The sequence below is a fragment of the Ambystoma mexicanum genome, chromosome 7p (assembly GCF_040938575.1).
Source record: "Ambystoma mexicanum isolate Mex_15411 chromosome 7p, UKY_AmexF1_1, whole genome shotgun sequence".
Lineage (NCBI taxonomy): Eukaryota > Metazoa > Chordata > Amphibia > Caudata > Ambystomatidae > Ambystoma > Ambystoma mexicanum.
The window spans coordinates 32,426,796-32,443,224 of NC_090939.1; the positions used below are offsets into that span (position 1 = coordinate 32,426,796).

General features: G+C 49.1%; 1 protein-coding gene across 3 annotated transcripts in view; it reads right to left on the reverse strand.

Moving 5' to 3' along the window:
• Positions 1–16,429, reverse strand: part of VANGL1 (VANGL planar cell polarity protein 1) — a 609,741-nt gene that overhangs the window by 560,578 nt on the left and 32,734 nt on the right. The window contains exon 1 of one of the 3 annotated variants that reach the window (XM_069635703.1): positions 902–1,230. The exons of the other annotated variants lie outside the window; for them this stretch is intronic. The gene's annotated coding sequence lies outside the window, so the exon portion shown is untranslated. Of the gene's footprint in view, positions 1–901; positions 1,231–16,429 lie in introns of those variants that run through there. 3 annotated transcript variants of the gene reach the window in all.

Below are 16,429 nucleotides of genomic sequence, written 5' to 3' on the forward strand. Positions count from 1 at the left end.
GTTGCAATGAGACATGTTCCAAATATCACGGTTTACGTAGCGCTGAATGCCAGATTCCCTCAGCTTCCAAGCACTACAATGATTCTTGCACAATGTTCATGATATTCGATGGAGCATGGCAAGGCGACGGAATAGGTCGGCCATACTAAGAGGCATAGGTTTACCCGCCATATAAAGCAATACACGGTTTCATATACCTAGCCCATGAGCACCATAAGCTGCAAGCACACACAAAATGCACCCCTCGATGGAGGTGACTTAGTGAAAAAAGGGCAAACTCCTCCTCTGCACCCAGAGCAAAGGCCAGGGAGCAGCCTGAAAGCATGTGACTAAAAGATGTAGCGCCTTTGTAGGACACGTGGACGTGTGCAGCTATAGGGACGCCAGAACCAAGGGGAGGGGGGGCAAACAAGGGGCCGTGCTAATATATCTCTCCCCACAACCCAGTGCGCCCCCCCTCCCCCCCCGCAATCCAATGTACACGATGTGGATATTAATTATACTGCCATGTGGGCGCTTTGAAACAGAATGCATTTCCTGTATAAGCGCCTAACAAGCAAACAAAGTCTCCCGAGCCTCAGAGGTTCACATGTGGCGACGGGGGGCGTGTTTCTTTCGATGCTACGGGTCGCAAGGAGGATTCGAATAAATAAGAATTGACGTCCCACCATGGAACTCAACCTACTGCAGGACAATGTTGCAACTATGGGTCACCGACCCCCCCCCTCCCCGGCTCCCTCACCCCCACCTAATGTTCAGGCCCGTCTGTGGGTTGTTTCTGGGTACACAGGTCCACTGTGCCTTCCTGTTCCCAGCGCCAGGAGTAAGGGAACAGCCCGACCCTCTCTGCAGGGACCACTTCCCATGGCCGGACAGGTCACTCACTCACTCACTCACTCACTGAGGAGGCGTCTTCTCGTCGTCCAGGAAGCAGGCAGGCTACCTCCCTGGTAGTGAGGATGTGGGGGCGTCCACTGAGATCCAGAACAGGGAGTGCGATACACTAGACAGGAGCCTACGTGGCTAAAGACAGTGCTGTGTATTCAGTCACCATGGCTGGCAGAAGCCAATCACAGAGGGAATACGGAGCAGATTTAGGGCCCACTGGAAGCCTGGAATACAGCCGAGGCATATTGGGAGTGCAGACACTCTCACAGCTTGGGTTCAAGGAGGAGTATTGCTCTCGGTTCCGCTGGCGCCCAGCACAAGTGGGTAACTTCTCTGCGGGTCCGGGAAATCCCTCAGGGCAGGAGGAGGACCAGACAGGCGGCAGATCGTGCCAGCGCCGCCTCCACCTCCACAGCATCGGAAAATGTTTTTTTTTCACAGTGCCACACCCTGTTCCACCGCCTGGAGCTGCCTCTAAAATATGCATCCAGTCCGTCAGAACACTGCAGAGCGCTGCATCACTGGGCGGCAGGTGGGGGGTGGAGAGGGTTCAGAGAGAGCCAGATATGCATCCAGTCCCTCAGAGCACTGCATCACTGTGCGGCAGGTGGGGGTGGAGAGGGTTCAGAGAGACCCTAATATGCATCCAGTCCCTCAGAGCACTGCATCACTGTGCGGCAGGTGGGGGTGGAGAGGGTTCAGAGAGAGCCAAATATGCATCCAGTCCGTCAGAACACTGCAGAGCGCTGCATCACTGGGCGGCAGGTGGGGGGTGGAGAGGGTTCAGAGAGAGCCAGATATGCATCCAGTCCCTCAGAGCACTGCATCACTGTGCGGCAGGTGGGGGGTGAGGAGGGTTCAGAGAGACCCTAATATGCATCCAGTCGCTCAGAGCACTGCATCACTGTGCGGCAGGTGGGGGGTGGAGAGGGTTCAGAGACCCTAATATGCATCCAGTCCCTCAGAGCACTGCATCACTGTGCTGCAGGTGGGGGTGGAGAGGGTCCAGAAAGAGCCAGATATGCATCCATTCCCTCAGAGCACTGCATCACTGATCGGCAGGTGGGGGGTGGAGACGGGTTCAGAGACCCTAATATGCATCCAGTCCCTCAGAGCACTGCATCACTGTGCGGCAGGTGGGGGTGGAGATGGGTTCAGAGACCCTAATATGCATCCAGTCCCTCAGAGCACTGCATCACTGTGCTGCAGGTGGGGGTGGAGAGGGTCCAGAAAGAGCCAGATATGCATCCAGTCCCTCAGAGCACTGCATCACTGATCGGCAGGTGGGGGGTGGAGACGGGTTCAGAGAGAGCCAGATATGCATCCAGTCCCACAGAGCACAGCATCACTGTGCGGCATTGTTAGGAAAGATTTCATTTGATATGTAATTTTCCCTCCAGTTGTACACCCCCAACCTTTTTGCTGCAGTTTAAACACCTTAGTCTGACTTTGCCAGGGGAGCACAGCCTTCTGCTGCACTCCTCTGGGCTTTCGCTCACTTTTTATGGGAAAAGTGACATGCCCTTAAAACAGTCAGTGCTGGAAGACTTGGTTTCCCTTAGTCCTTTTCCAATGTGGCAACTTTTCTGCAACATGTAACAAGTGCACAATGTAGCTTAACGTACAGTGCACTTGGGACTTATAGTCAATTACAGAGGCCCCAGATACTCTGTAGGACTTGTTTGGGGATGTGCAGATGTGTCATGGACAGGACTGGAGGCAGCTCATCGTTTCATGAAATTTTGACCCTTTCCTGCATTTTAACCGTGCTTACCGCGTTTGGCATGAATAGGTGGCCTGGCTCCAAAACGGCCATGCCACGAGGTTCTTTGTCCTGTCCTTTGGCCATCTTGCCCCTTTGCCTTCCCCAGGTCGAGCCGACCCTGGTCAGTCCTTATTTGTTCGTGCAGTTTCCTGCGAAACGCCAAGTTTTCGCGGGCTTCTGCATGCCTTGTGTGTGTGCCTACAGGATGTGGGCTGGGGTGTCTGTCCCCAATACACATACTGGGTGCCAGAGATTCTGGAGTGCTGTGAATGCCTAGGACCACCATGGTCCGTGATTGGTCCACGTATGGAGTGTGTGTTTGAGCAGATCTCCCATTGGGTCCTCCCCGTTTTGGAGTGAAGGGAACTTTGGATAAGAGGAGGCCGAAAACACCCATACCATGTCGATCTCTGGAGTTCTCACTGAACGAAGGATAGAATCCAGGTATACTGAAACTAAGAAGCTGAGTCGAGGAACCGCTGGAAGGGTTGGCACCCTGAGCCCGTTGTCGTCCCGTGGGACCCCTCTGCATCTGGTCGTCCTAGAAGGTCTGCAAAGACGCTTTGACCCATTAGAATAGTGGGACCAACTATTCTCGGCACATTCACCAAAACCTGCAAGTTTTCGAGGAGGCCCTCGAAACTTAGTATACTGCTAGCTATGTGTCCCCGGGACCCTCACACTGAATTTTGAATACTTGGCATTCCCAGGTCTGAAGAGAGACTAGTGCGTCAGGACGGGAGTAAACATGGTTACCGTGTTGCCCAGCTGCGGCAACAATCTTTGCAGGTGCGCTGCATTTGTGACCCTCTTGCCCCTGAAGCCTGCTGCAGTGAAACTGGCCTGATCCATCCATCAGGAGTGGAGAAATCGCCACTGTCCCGTTTGAGAATCATCACTATCGCTGGAACTGAAAGCCGCAGAGACATCCTCATTTGAGCCTGCAGCGGACCCAACTGGTTGAGTTTGGTCTGGAGTGCGCCTGGGGCCGGTGAGTAACCCTAGCCTTAACCGGTGGCCCCTAGCGCCTCCATCTGTTTTTACGCACGAGTGGCCCCTGGGGGTCCCTCTCCTTTCCACTGCTAGTGCGAACTAGCGACCTATTCCCGAACCTTGGAATCACCTCTGCTTCAAGTGGAGGCCCTCCTCGAATAGTGAGAATCTATTCTTCATCGCCTTACCCACCTTCCTGAGCTGCTAGAGACCCCTGAAGAGACCCAGTTTTGCCCATTGGAACAACCGCGTGCGACTGCACTACATGTACTATGGAGCATAAGGCTCCTCTCTTCTTAGGGTTTGGACTGCCTCTTAGTTAGGTGTGTGTTTGATGTTGAAGGGGGCTAAAGGCTATCTGCACTGCCCATTTTCCTTCCCCTCTAGGTTGTGAATATTATTTGTGCCTTTAACCCTTTAGACCCCAATGGTCTTGTATATATCTTGTATTCATTGTGTTGTGTTGGTTTAGTAGGATTGCTGTAATTCTTTTACTGTGTGTTGAGTTACAAAGGCCTTGTAATAAATGTGTTTATATTTTTGATATATACACCTGTCTGGGAGTAATTTGTAAGTGTCCTTGCTCTGTGTGCTCATTGAGGTCTTCAAGTCACCCTCACCCCTCCTGAGACTTAGTCTTGTTCGCCTGTCATAGCTACCTTGATTGGTCTGGCTTGTCCAGGTTACCCTGTTCCAAGAAACTAGGCTGGCCTTCTGAACATCTGCCCACCAGGTCAGAGTTCAGAAATCCTTCTTAACAGGCATGGCGGGTGGAGATGGCTCAGAGAGCCAAATATGCATCCAGTCCCCCAGTAAGATTGTTGTTTTTGCTTCTCCCCTGTTCCCCTCCCTTCGCCTGGTTGCGCTCTGAAACACTTGTGTACGAGCGCGATATAAATAAAATATATCATAGCACTGCATCACTGTGCGGCAGGTGGGGGGTGGAGAGGGTTCAGAGAGCTAAATAAAACGGTCCATCGGAGCACAGCATCACTGTGCAGCATGGGTTCAGAGAGCCAAATATGCATCCAGTCCCTCATAGCACTGCATCACTGTGCGGCATGGCGGTTGGAGATGGTTCAGAAAGAGCCAAATATGTAACTAGTCCATCAGAGCACTGCATCACTGTGCGGCATGGCGGGTGGAGATGGTTCAGAAAGAGCCAAATATGTAACTAGTCCATCAGAGCACTGCATCAATGTGCGGCAGGTGGGGGGTGGAGAGGGTTTAGAGAGAGCCAGATATGCATCCATTCCCTCAGAGCACTGCATCACACTGCGCCATGGCGGGTGGAGATGGTTCAGAGAGCCAAATATGCACACTGTCCATCCGAGCACTGCATCACTGTGCGACAGGTGGGGAGCGGAGAGGGTTCAGAGAGAGCCAAATATGCATCCAGTCCCTCATAGCACTGCATCACACTGCGCCATGGCGGGTGGAGATGGTTCAGAGAGCCAAATATGCACGCTGTCCATCCGAGCACTGCATCACTGTGCGACAGGTGGGGAGCGGAGAGGGTTCAGAGAGAGAGCCAAATATGCATCCAGTCCCTCAGAGCACAGAATCACTGTGCAGCAAGTAGGGGGTGGGGGGGGTGGAGAGGGTTCGGAGTGAGGCAAATATGCATCCAGTCCCTCAGAGCACTGCATCACTGTGCTGCAAGTGGGGGGTGGAGAGGGTTCAGGGCGTGGCAAAAATGCATCCAGTCCCTCAGATCACAGCATCATTGTGCGGCAGGTGGGGGGTGGAGAGGGTTCAGAGAGAGCCAAATAAAACGGTCCATCGGAGCACAGCATCACTGTGCAGCATGGGTTCAGAGAGCCAAATAAGCATCCAGTCCCTCAGAGCACTGCATCACTGTGCGGCAGGTGGGGGGTGGAGAGGGTTCAGAGAGAGCCAGATATGCATCCAGTCCCTCAGAGCACAGCATCACTGTGCGGCAGGTGGGGGGTGGAGAGGGTTCAGAGAGAGCCAAATATGCTTCCATTCCCTCAGAGCACTGCATCACTGTGCGGCAGGTGGGGGGTGAGGAGGGTTCAGAGAGACCCTAATATGCATCCAGTCCCTCAGAGCACTGCATCACTGTGCGGCAGGTGGGGGTGGAGATGGGTTCAGAGAGAGCCAAATATGCATCCAGTCCCTCAGAGCACAGCATCACTGTGCGGCAGGTGGGGGGTGGAGAGGGTTCAGAGAGACCCTAATATGCATCCAGCTCCTCAGAGCGCTGCATCACTGGGCGGCAGGTGGGGGGTGGAGAGGGTTCAGAGAGAGCCACATATGCCTCCATTCCCTCAGAGCACTGCATCACTGTGCGGCAGGTGGGGGGTGGAGACAGTTCAGAGAGAGCCAGATATGCATCCAGTCCCTCAGAGCACTGCATCACTGTGCGGCAGGTGGGGGGTGGAGATGGGTTCAGAGAGAGCCAGATATGCATCCAGTCCCTCAGAGCACTGCATCACTGTGCGGCAGGTGGGGGGTGGAGACGGTTCAGAGACCCTAATATGCATCCAGTCCCTCAGAGCACTGCATCACTGTGTGGCAGGTGGGGGGTGGAGATGGGTTCAGAGAGAGCCAGATATGCATCCATTCCCTCAGAGCACTGCATCACTGTGCGGCAGGTGGGGGGTGGAGAGGGTTCAGAGAGAGCCAAATATGCATCCAGTCCCTCAGAGCACTGCATCACTGTGCGGCAGGTGGGGGGTGGAGATGGGTTCAGAGAGAGCCAGATATGCATCCAGTCCCTCAGAGCACTGCATCACTGTGCAGCAGGTGGGGGGTGGAGACGGTTCAGAGACCCTAATATGCATCCAGTCCCTCAGAGCACTGCATCACTGTGCGGCAGGTGGGGGGTGGAGATGGGTTCAGAGAGAGCCAGATATGCATCCATTCCCTCAGAGCACTGCATCACTGTGCGGCAGGTGGGGGGTGGAGAGGGTTCAGAGAGAGCCAGATATGCATCCAGTCCCTCAGAGCACTGCATCACTGTGTGACAGGGAGGGTGGAGACGGTTCAGAGACCCTAATATGCATCTAGTCCCTCAGAGCACTGCATCACTGTGCGGCAGGTGGGGGTGGAGAGGGTTCAGAGAGAGCCAGATATGCATCCAGTCCCTCACAGCACTGCATCACTGTGCGGCAGGTGGGGGTGGAGAGCGTTCAGAGAGACCCTAATATGCATCCAGTCCCTCAGAGCACTGCATCACTGTGCGGCAGGTGGGGGGTGGAGATGGGTTCAGAGAGAGCCAGATATGCATCCATTCCCTCAGAACACTGCATCACTGTGCGGCAGGTGGGGGTGGAGATGGGTTCAGAGACCCTAATATGCATCCATTCCCTCAGAGCACTGCATCACTGGGCGGCAGGTGGGGGGTGGAGAGGGTTCAGAGAGAGCCAAATATGCATCGAGTCCCTCAGAGCACTGCATCACTGGGCGGCAGGTGGGGGTGGAGAGGGTTCAGAGAGAGCCAAATATGCATCGAGTCCCTCAGAGCACTGCATCACTGTGCGGCAGGTGGGGGGTGGAGATGGGTTCAGAGAGAGCCAGATATGCATCCATTCCCTCAGAGCACTGCATCACTGGGCGGCAGGTGGGGGTGGAGAGGGTTCAGAGAGAGCCAAATATGCATCGAGTCCCTCAGAGCACTGCATCACTGTGCGGCAGGTGGGGGGTGGAGACGGGTTCAGAGAGAGCCAGATATGCATCCATTCCCTCAGAGCACAGCATCACTGTGCGGCAGGTGGGGGTGGAGACGGGTTCAGAGAGAGCCAGATATGCATCCAGTCCCTCAGAGCACTGCATCACTGTGCGGCAGGTGGGGGGTGGAGAGGGTTCAGAGAGAGCCAAATATGCATCCATTCCCTCAGAGCACTGCATCACTGTGCGGCAGGTGGGGGGTGGAGAGGGTTCAGAGAGAGCCAGATATGCATCCAGTCCCACAGAGCATTGCATCACTGTGCGGCAGGGAGGGTGGAGACGGTTCAGAGACCCTAATATGCATCCAGTCCCTCAGAGCACTGCATCACTGTGCGGCAGGTGGGGGGTGGAGAGGGTTCAGAGAGACCCTAATATGCATCCAGTCCCTCAGAGCACTGCATCACTGTGCGGCAGGTGGGGGGTGGAGATGGGTTCAGAGAGAGCCAGATATGCACCCAGTCCCTCAGAGCACAGCATCACTGTGCGGCAGGTGGGGGGGGGGGTGGAGATGGGTTCAGAGAGCTAGTGCCACACAACACCAGCACAAGGCGGAGGGAGCACGGGTTAAATGCTCCGTTCAAGCAGGAGAAACTTGTATCCCCCCCCCCTCCTCGTCCCTCCCACTCAAAGTTTCGCCAGGCTTTAGACGACATCACCCCAGTCTGCATGTGTTAAAGGCAGCATTTGGTAGACCTTCAGACATTGGACGAGAAACGGGGGTGTAGATTGCACATGGGACCCTGCGAGATTTCAAGATTTGGATGGCATAAAGCAGGTGGCGAGGGTTCTACGTTATTTCTCCGCAGTATTTTTCATCGCAGGTTTTTTCATCGCAGGTTTTTTTTCTCGAAAAAGTCGTTTTTCTTTTTTTTGGGGCGGTTACCCCCCCCAAACCCCCTTTTTTTATTTTTATTTTTTTTTATTCCCTTACACCCACAACCATATATTTTATTTTTTAACCCCCCCCCCCCCAAAAAAAAAAAAGTTGAGTTTTTTTCGAAATAAAAACGGCGATGAAAAATACCGCGGTGAAATGCGTGTATACCGTGGCGAGTACAGCCGTCGTTATGGTAGGAGGTTGAACGTTAGCTGGCAGTAACATAACTTTCAGAAACACGATAAATAGCAAATATATTTTTTTTCAAAAGTTGCAGTCCTAGGACATCATAACATGGCGATTGCATGTATAAGTGACCACTTGCAGCTATTGGAGGATGGAGTCACACATGTGGTGTATTGCATGGTCCTGTATGTAGCCTGCAAGCGCTTGGTTAGCTCGATACCAGGAGCTACATTCGAGTCTCCGGACCAACTGGTGGCATACTTATGTGATGTGAAATCCCTTTCTGGGAATGCGTAGACATTAACATTAAAGCACACTTCAAAGAAGAATGGGACAAAAATGTACATCTCATGTGAAAGTTATTTTCTGGTTTAAAGTATGAACGTAGCTGGAGAGTAGCGGTGCTCTATACAGGGTGTGTGTGCACAGCCAGCGTTTGTGATGCAGACTTAGTCTGATGACATAAGAACACCACTCTCAATAAATGCCTTACCGACAACAACTGGATGGCAAACCACAAATAAACTAAACCCAACCACAACAGAAATATTAATTTCCCCATAAAAAGACAATCCAACACAGACATCTCTCACCTGCCCCTGAGCCTAGGAGCCCTATCGGAGACATTGATCGTGAAAAAATAATAATAATCAGTGAATCCTCATGGACAACAACATGACATTGGAACCACAAGTCAACGCAACAGCTAAAAATGCTTCTACCGCCTGTGAATTAGAGTGATCCTCCCTTACCTCAACTTCGCACACAGAAGCCTCGCCATCATATACCTAGTATTATCAAGGATTCAAATAGTCTATTAAAATAGTCTGTACCTGGGAATGCCTGAACATCTCACCAAAAAACGACAACACATCCAAAATACGGCAAAAGGCTGCTCCTGAGACTAAATACAAGAGACCACATCACACCAGCCCTAGGAAGTCCACTCTGGCTACTGGTAAAGAAATACATCAACTTAAATCCCTCTGCATTGCCCATAAACCACTACGCAGACAAGGACCCACATTCATCCAAAGAAAGATCTCCCAATGCCAACCTGGAAGAGATTTAAGATCTAGCAATGACCTCCAAATAGAAACAAGACACTACGAGAAAAGGAAATAAGTGGAACCGCATTTTCATATCCGATATCCAAACTATCGAACTCGATCCTGAAGGAAATAAGACAGGAGATACCCAACTTTCAGGAAACTACTGAAAACCAGGCAGTTCAACGCAAAGAGATCAAAATACCAACTATTCAACAACCCCCCACTTCTCCCCCTGCCCGGTGTGGACCACCCAACCTATACAATCCCTGCTTCTACAAACCATAAGCTTGTAACAATGAAGACTAGGGATAAACTCAGAATGGAAAATAACATAACTACAAATACCCAGAGACCACCCAAAAACCCACTAACCATTTCTCTCTTCCACACAACCCACACGTCTACAACACACGGCCCAGAGAGAGAGTGAATCAACCCACCAAAACTGCACATCATACGCTAACCAAGCTACAAACCCAATTACCTCAGACAATCAACTCAAACACTGGATGCGCCCTTCTGGAACCATGAATACAGTGCCCAAAGCACATGGAGAAAGCTCACAGACGCCAGTGGCTCCTGGTTCTGCACGCACCGACAGAGGAGCACAATAGATAATCCTATCCCTCTCCCTCACTAACCAACCCAACCCTACCCTACCAACTTTTCCTTACAGAGCCACATGAGACCATGAAAATGGCAGCAATGTGCAGTATAAATCAACTAAACATGGCAATCTTGGTTCAGATCACATATTAAACACTGAACGATAAAGTGGACTTGAACTAAAACATTAAAACACTTTTAAACCTTGCAGGTGTGCATCAGAACTAAAGTTTATAATGAAGAAACGACAATACTGTGTGCTTAAGATGGTCCTCACAGTTTAGAGATCCCAAGGAAAAGACCTAAAGTTGTCAAGTTAAGTGTTCTCTACATAACAGCAGCTATGTGACCTCAAGACACTACAGGGTCCAAGGTGGACATCGGGTGGGAAGATAAATGGGGAGGACACCTCGCTCCTCCATTTTGGGTATGTACTCGGGATGGTGCCTCCCTGCCTACACTTTAGACATGGTGTAACAAGTCCTGCATAGAATCTTAAACTGTAGATGTATGAATGGGCAAGTAAGAGAATCATTTTCAATATCAAGCATAAGGAGCTTTCCTATATCCACCGACTCACCCCACCCCCTTAACCCTAATTTCTGTTTGCCATTCAATTAGGGTCTCTCAGCATCCAGGCTCATGGTTCCAATTGCCTCAAATAATCTGGAAACCAAGCTCGGTTAGGAAACATGTCCGGCAATTCCTTGTTCTGGAAATTCTCACAAACTCAAAGGACCACGTGGGATCTGGAGTTTTGCCTGAACTTAATGAAACCTTAGGAATCCTTCGGGCTCAAACAGATCACCAGATTCATCATACCCCGATCTGTGCAAGGGCCCTGCATCAAGTTTCTTAAAGAGGTACGAGCAAGCTATCAAATGATGCATGTATCCACCTTTAAAAAAACAGCCTCCAGAAAATGGAATAATTTGCTTATTTTTTAACTTAACATACTGCTTTAAATGTGCCATCACTTTCAGACACTGGATCATTCTGCAAACCCAATGGAAAAAAGCTTGAATCAGAAAACAGAAATTGGAAGACCTCTGTGCACCACGCAGCTATGTCAGGAGCCTATGCCCCCCTCTATGCAGATCTACCTCAAGACATCATCCATCAAAGACAACCACAGGCTCAACGCCTTCCTCACATTCATCCAATCGTGGATGTCCAGTGCTTGGAGGTTAGGTTATTATTGGCAGCTCAGAGCGCCACTTTTGCACCCGTTTATAACTACTTGTTAATTACGTGATTCGTAGCCTTTACTTGTTTGAATTGGTAGGCAGAATCTGTTTATCCAGGACAAACGAATTTTACATCTTGGTAATCTCATTTTGCATTTATCTGCATTTATTTGCACCTTCTAACACTGAATTAGCTTTGGCAACGAGCAAGCACTCGTAACATTTGTGATTTCATCTGTTTAAATTAATTGTGTTTGTGTCTGAAGCGCTCTCTCCTAAGTAGGAACTACAGTTCCCAGGAGCCCTAGCGGCTATTTACTGAAACGTCAGGCGCTTCAGCGCCGGCGCTTCAGAGGCACGCCGGTCTGCGCCGGTCCCGCCGAGCCCCTAATTTAACCTTCAGTCTGCCGTGGGCCACTGATTGAGGTTAGGTTATTATTGGCAGCTCAGAGCGCCACTTTTGCACCTGTTTGTAACTACTTGTTAATTACGTGATTCGTAGCCTTTACTTGTTTGAATTGGTAGGCAGAATCTGTTTATCCAGGACAAACGAATTTTACATCTTGGTAATCTCATTTTGCATTTATCTGCATTTATTTGCACCTGCTAACACTGAATTAGCTTTGGCAACGAGCAAGCACTCGTGACATTTGTGATTTCATCTGTTTAAATGACTTGCGTTTGTGTCTGTGAAGCGCTCTCCTAAGTAGGAACTACAGTTCCCAGGAGCCCTAGCGGCTATTTACTGAAACGTCAGGCGCTTCAGCGCCGGCGCTTCAGAGGCAAGTCGGTCTGCGCCGGTCCTCGCCGATCCTGCTGTCCCTGGCCAGAAATTCTGCATCATCTTTCCTGGCTAGCCCTATTTTACGACCTCGGTAAGAATGGGAATAGGAGAACTCAGCAACCTTTTCTCCAAACTACAAGAGTCTCAGAAAATAGGAGCCATACACGCATGTGCACAGGAAATCCTAGACAAGACCCACAACGCCCAAGCAATACCTGAAAACAATTCTTTTACGATTGTGAACGCAACACCCTCTTACAGGCTGACAACTGTAGAACAGGCTCTCATTAGTGACCCTTCTAGGGCAGAAACCAAACAAATTCACGATAAAGAACCCTGGTCACTAAAACTGAAAATATGTCTTCTGAACACACGTTCCCTTAACCAACACGCTTCATGTGTACACGATTTGATCGTGTCAGACAATATCGACATAATGTGTATCACGGAAACGTGGCTACAGGACCCTATTGGACCCACCTGCTCCCTGGCAGTCCCTACGGGTTACACAATCCACTATGCTAACAGAGGAAGCGGGAAAGGGGGTGGAGTAGCCTTAATCACTCGAGAATCACTGCCGGTATTCTCCTCCTTACCCTTCTGTACAGGCTGTGAAATACTACACCTTAAACACTGTCCTACGGACAATAACTGCCTAAACTTCATACTTATATATAGACCCCCTTCTTTGGAATCAGAGTTCAACGATGAACTTACAATTCTCGCCGATTCCCTTACAGGCCTAAATAAATCCACAATCATCTTTGGTGATTTAAACCGGTGGCGTGGAGATCCAAAAGACAAGGAAGCCATTTCTCCTGAAAAAAACATTGGAAAAAATACACTTCAATGTTATGAATCACGAACCTACCATGGCTAATGGCCATCAACTGGATTGGGTCATTACCAACAACCTAGAGACCAATAACTATGTCACCACCCCTTGCATTTGGTCTGACCATTATAAAATAGTTTTTGATATGCACCTACCTATCCCAACCAAAAAAACGGCTAACAAGGCAAGTAAAGTTCTGTCCAGAAACTTTAAAAATATTGATAAAGCAGACTTACAACTCTGCATCAATAGCATCTTAGCGGACATCAATGAAAAAGATTCTTGTGACACCATAATCAAAAAATACGATCAGCAGATGCTCACGTTAATCAATCAGAAAGCACCCAATCGAGAAAAAACCGTAAGACTCAACCTTAACCATCAAAAATGGTTCTCGCCTGAACTCATTTCTCTCAAGAAAGAAAAAAAGCATAGTGAAGTTGAATGGCAAAAAAAACAAACAGAGGACCACAAAACAAGCTGGAAGTCACTAGAAAAATCCTACAAAACTAAGATCAACGAGGCGAAAAAGAACTATTTCAATAGTCAAATTGAAGCGTCATCCAATTCAGCCAGTAAGCTATTTGACATTCTTAAATCCTTAGAAAAACCTAGGGCGTTGGCCCCTGAATTTATTCCCTCACAAACCGAATGCGAAAACACTCAGGCTGGATTTGCAAATAAAATATCCAAAGCCAGAGAACGAATTACATTATCACAGACCAATAAACCGCAACACAGTTTACCTGCAGAACAACTAACCGCAATGGACAAGGAGAAGTTTCAATTTCAATCCATCTCTTCAGAAACTATGTTAAAAACGTTAGCAACCATGAAACCATCCTCCTGCGCTGAAAATGTACTTCCTCCCAAGATCATCCTACAACATCCCGAAATTTGTGCGCAACTCTATACTAGAATTGTCAACACCTCATTTCGGGACCAAGTAGTACCCAATAATATAAAAAAGGTTACCGTCACACCCTTGATTAAAAAACCTACCCTTGATCCTCGCGACCCTAACAACCTAAGACCCATCACTAATTGTAATTTTACACTTAAAGTATTAGATAAAATAGCAACAGCCCAACTCCAAGAATATGTAAAAAGCCATGAGATCTTACACCCTCAACAATCTGGCTTTAGAGCTGCGCACAGCACTGAAACCGCCATGCTGGATTTACAGTCCAAAATGCTGGAAATTATGGATCAGGGAAAGGCTGGTCTACCAATATTGTTAGATCCGAGTGCCGCCTTCGACCTGCTTGACCACCAGCTCTTGCAACAAGCACTAGAGAAGGTCGCAAATTGTTCCAAGGAATCTATAAGCTGGTTAACATCCTTTTTAGAAAACAGAATATCCAGAGTACACTGGGGTGACAAATTCTCCTCCGAATTTAACATCTTTTCCGGGGTTCCACAAGGAGCTAGTCTATCCCCTTTACTTTTCAATCTGTATATCCGGCTTCTATGTGAGCTACTACAACAACTCCAGATATTCTTCACCAACTATGCTGATGATACTCAGCTGGTCCTGGAACTGACTGGGGATTACGCTAAAGATAGTAAGACTCTAAATACACTCTATGGTAACATCGAAGACTGGATGGACAATAACTGGATGTGCCTGAACGCAAACAAAACCGAATTAATGGTACTCAAACTCTCCGCGGAATATCAGGCTTTCAAAATCAAAGAGACCCTTATCCCTGTGACAGATGAGGTTAAAACTTTAGGCATGACGCTGGAAGCATCTCTCAATTCTGATGCCCAGGCGACCTATGTTAGTAAAAATTGCAACTACTACATCCGGCTACTTAAAGCCATCAGACCACTATTGAGCGGAAAAAACAGAGCCACAATTGCAAGAGCGACCGTCATGTCACGTCTAGACTATGGTAATGCTCTCCTGGTAGGAGCTAGTAAGCATAACATCCAAAAATTCCAACTAGTCCAGAATAACGCGATCAGAATGGTCAAAATGAAATCAAGAAGTGAACATATAAGTGAAGCTAGACGAGACCTTCACTGGATGAGAATAGAAGAACGTATTCAATTCAAGTCTATGTGCCTTACTCACAAGTGCTTATATGGCAAAGCACCTGCCTACATGAAGTCCAAACTCACGTTTTACCATCCTCGTAGGGCATTAAGATCAGAGGCAAATGGATTGATAACGCCCCTGAAATTCAAGAAAGAACTCGGCTTGGGCAGAGCTTTCCCGAACCGAGCAGCCTCCAACTGGAACAAATTACCTAAGCCCCTTAGATTGGAGTCCAACCTTCTGGTCTTTCGCAAAAAACTCAAAACAGAGCTCTTCAAGTAATCCCTCGACTAGGCCACTCTGAATTAGCTAACCGGTATAAATCTGTCTGCCGTCCCGTCGCCTCTTCTGGCTCTATCTTGAGCATGTACATGTCTTTTTGTAAGCGCCCCGATGCCCGTGGGCAGTCGGCGCTATATAAATATATAAAATAAAAAATAAATAAAAAAATAACCCTTGTGACAAATCCAGGGAATTTGTCCCTTCTCCTCAAGGGGGAGCCTGCCACTTTGGGACTAGGGAGGTCAACCCTAAAGTACATGGCAAGCAAGATCTCACTGGGGTAAACCACCACTTAGGGAACAAGGAACCCCAAAGTAAGGGTATGACTACACCTTTCCAAGACAGAATTCCCATCATTTATGGTTTAAATGAGAATTTAGCCATATTATGATGTAGAGGTCCCTTTAACTATGAATGGCTCGTTTGCTGACCCTGCTCTGTTCACCTATGTGTGGCAGACAAGTAACCAATTCGGTTTCCTCATGTTTCACAGAAGAACGTAAAAGGACGCAAGACTGTACCATCGTAGGAAGAGTAAACCTGACCCAGCCCCACATCAGATATGTGGTGGGCAGAGAAATCCCAGTCTGCAGGACACTGCCGAGCCCAGGAGAGCAGACCGCCTGACGATCCCAAGACCCATCAAGTGGAGTGCGAACCGCCGGAGACGCAACACACCTGCACTCGCTCCCAATACAACAACAGCAGTTCAGACAACACGACAGCGAAGGTGCGGCTCCACAGCCACTGCCTCCTTCGATGAGCAACGCTGATAAAGCACTGCAAAAGGGTGTGAGAAAATTGCATCAGGCACAAGGCAAACGAGACCGAGTAGCCATCGATGGGCTGAGATGCCCAGTCCGCCTGGAGGGTGGGAGGACAATGTATTACACCCAGGGAGAACAATTTTAAGTTGCAAGCTACTAACCATCTAATAGCTACTAGCCATAATACAATAACTTGCCACCTTAATTCTATACAGACAGCACACCATTTCTCACTTGACGAGAGCCAATATGACTAGCCAATGGCTAGTGCACATTTTGCACCAGGCTATGCCTATGACCTGCGTGGGCTAATACAGGGACAAGAAACATCGATACCCTGGAGAGGTGGGCAAGAGAGGCCACAGAAGTTCAAGTCTGGCAGTGCCACACCAGCAATGGAAATACAGAAACACATTTTGCAACTCTTTGCGAGGGGCTCAGGAGTCCTATTCAACAGAGTTGCAAGGGAA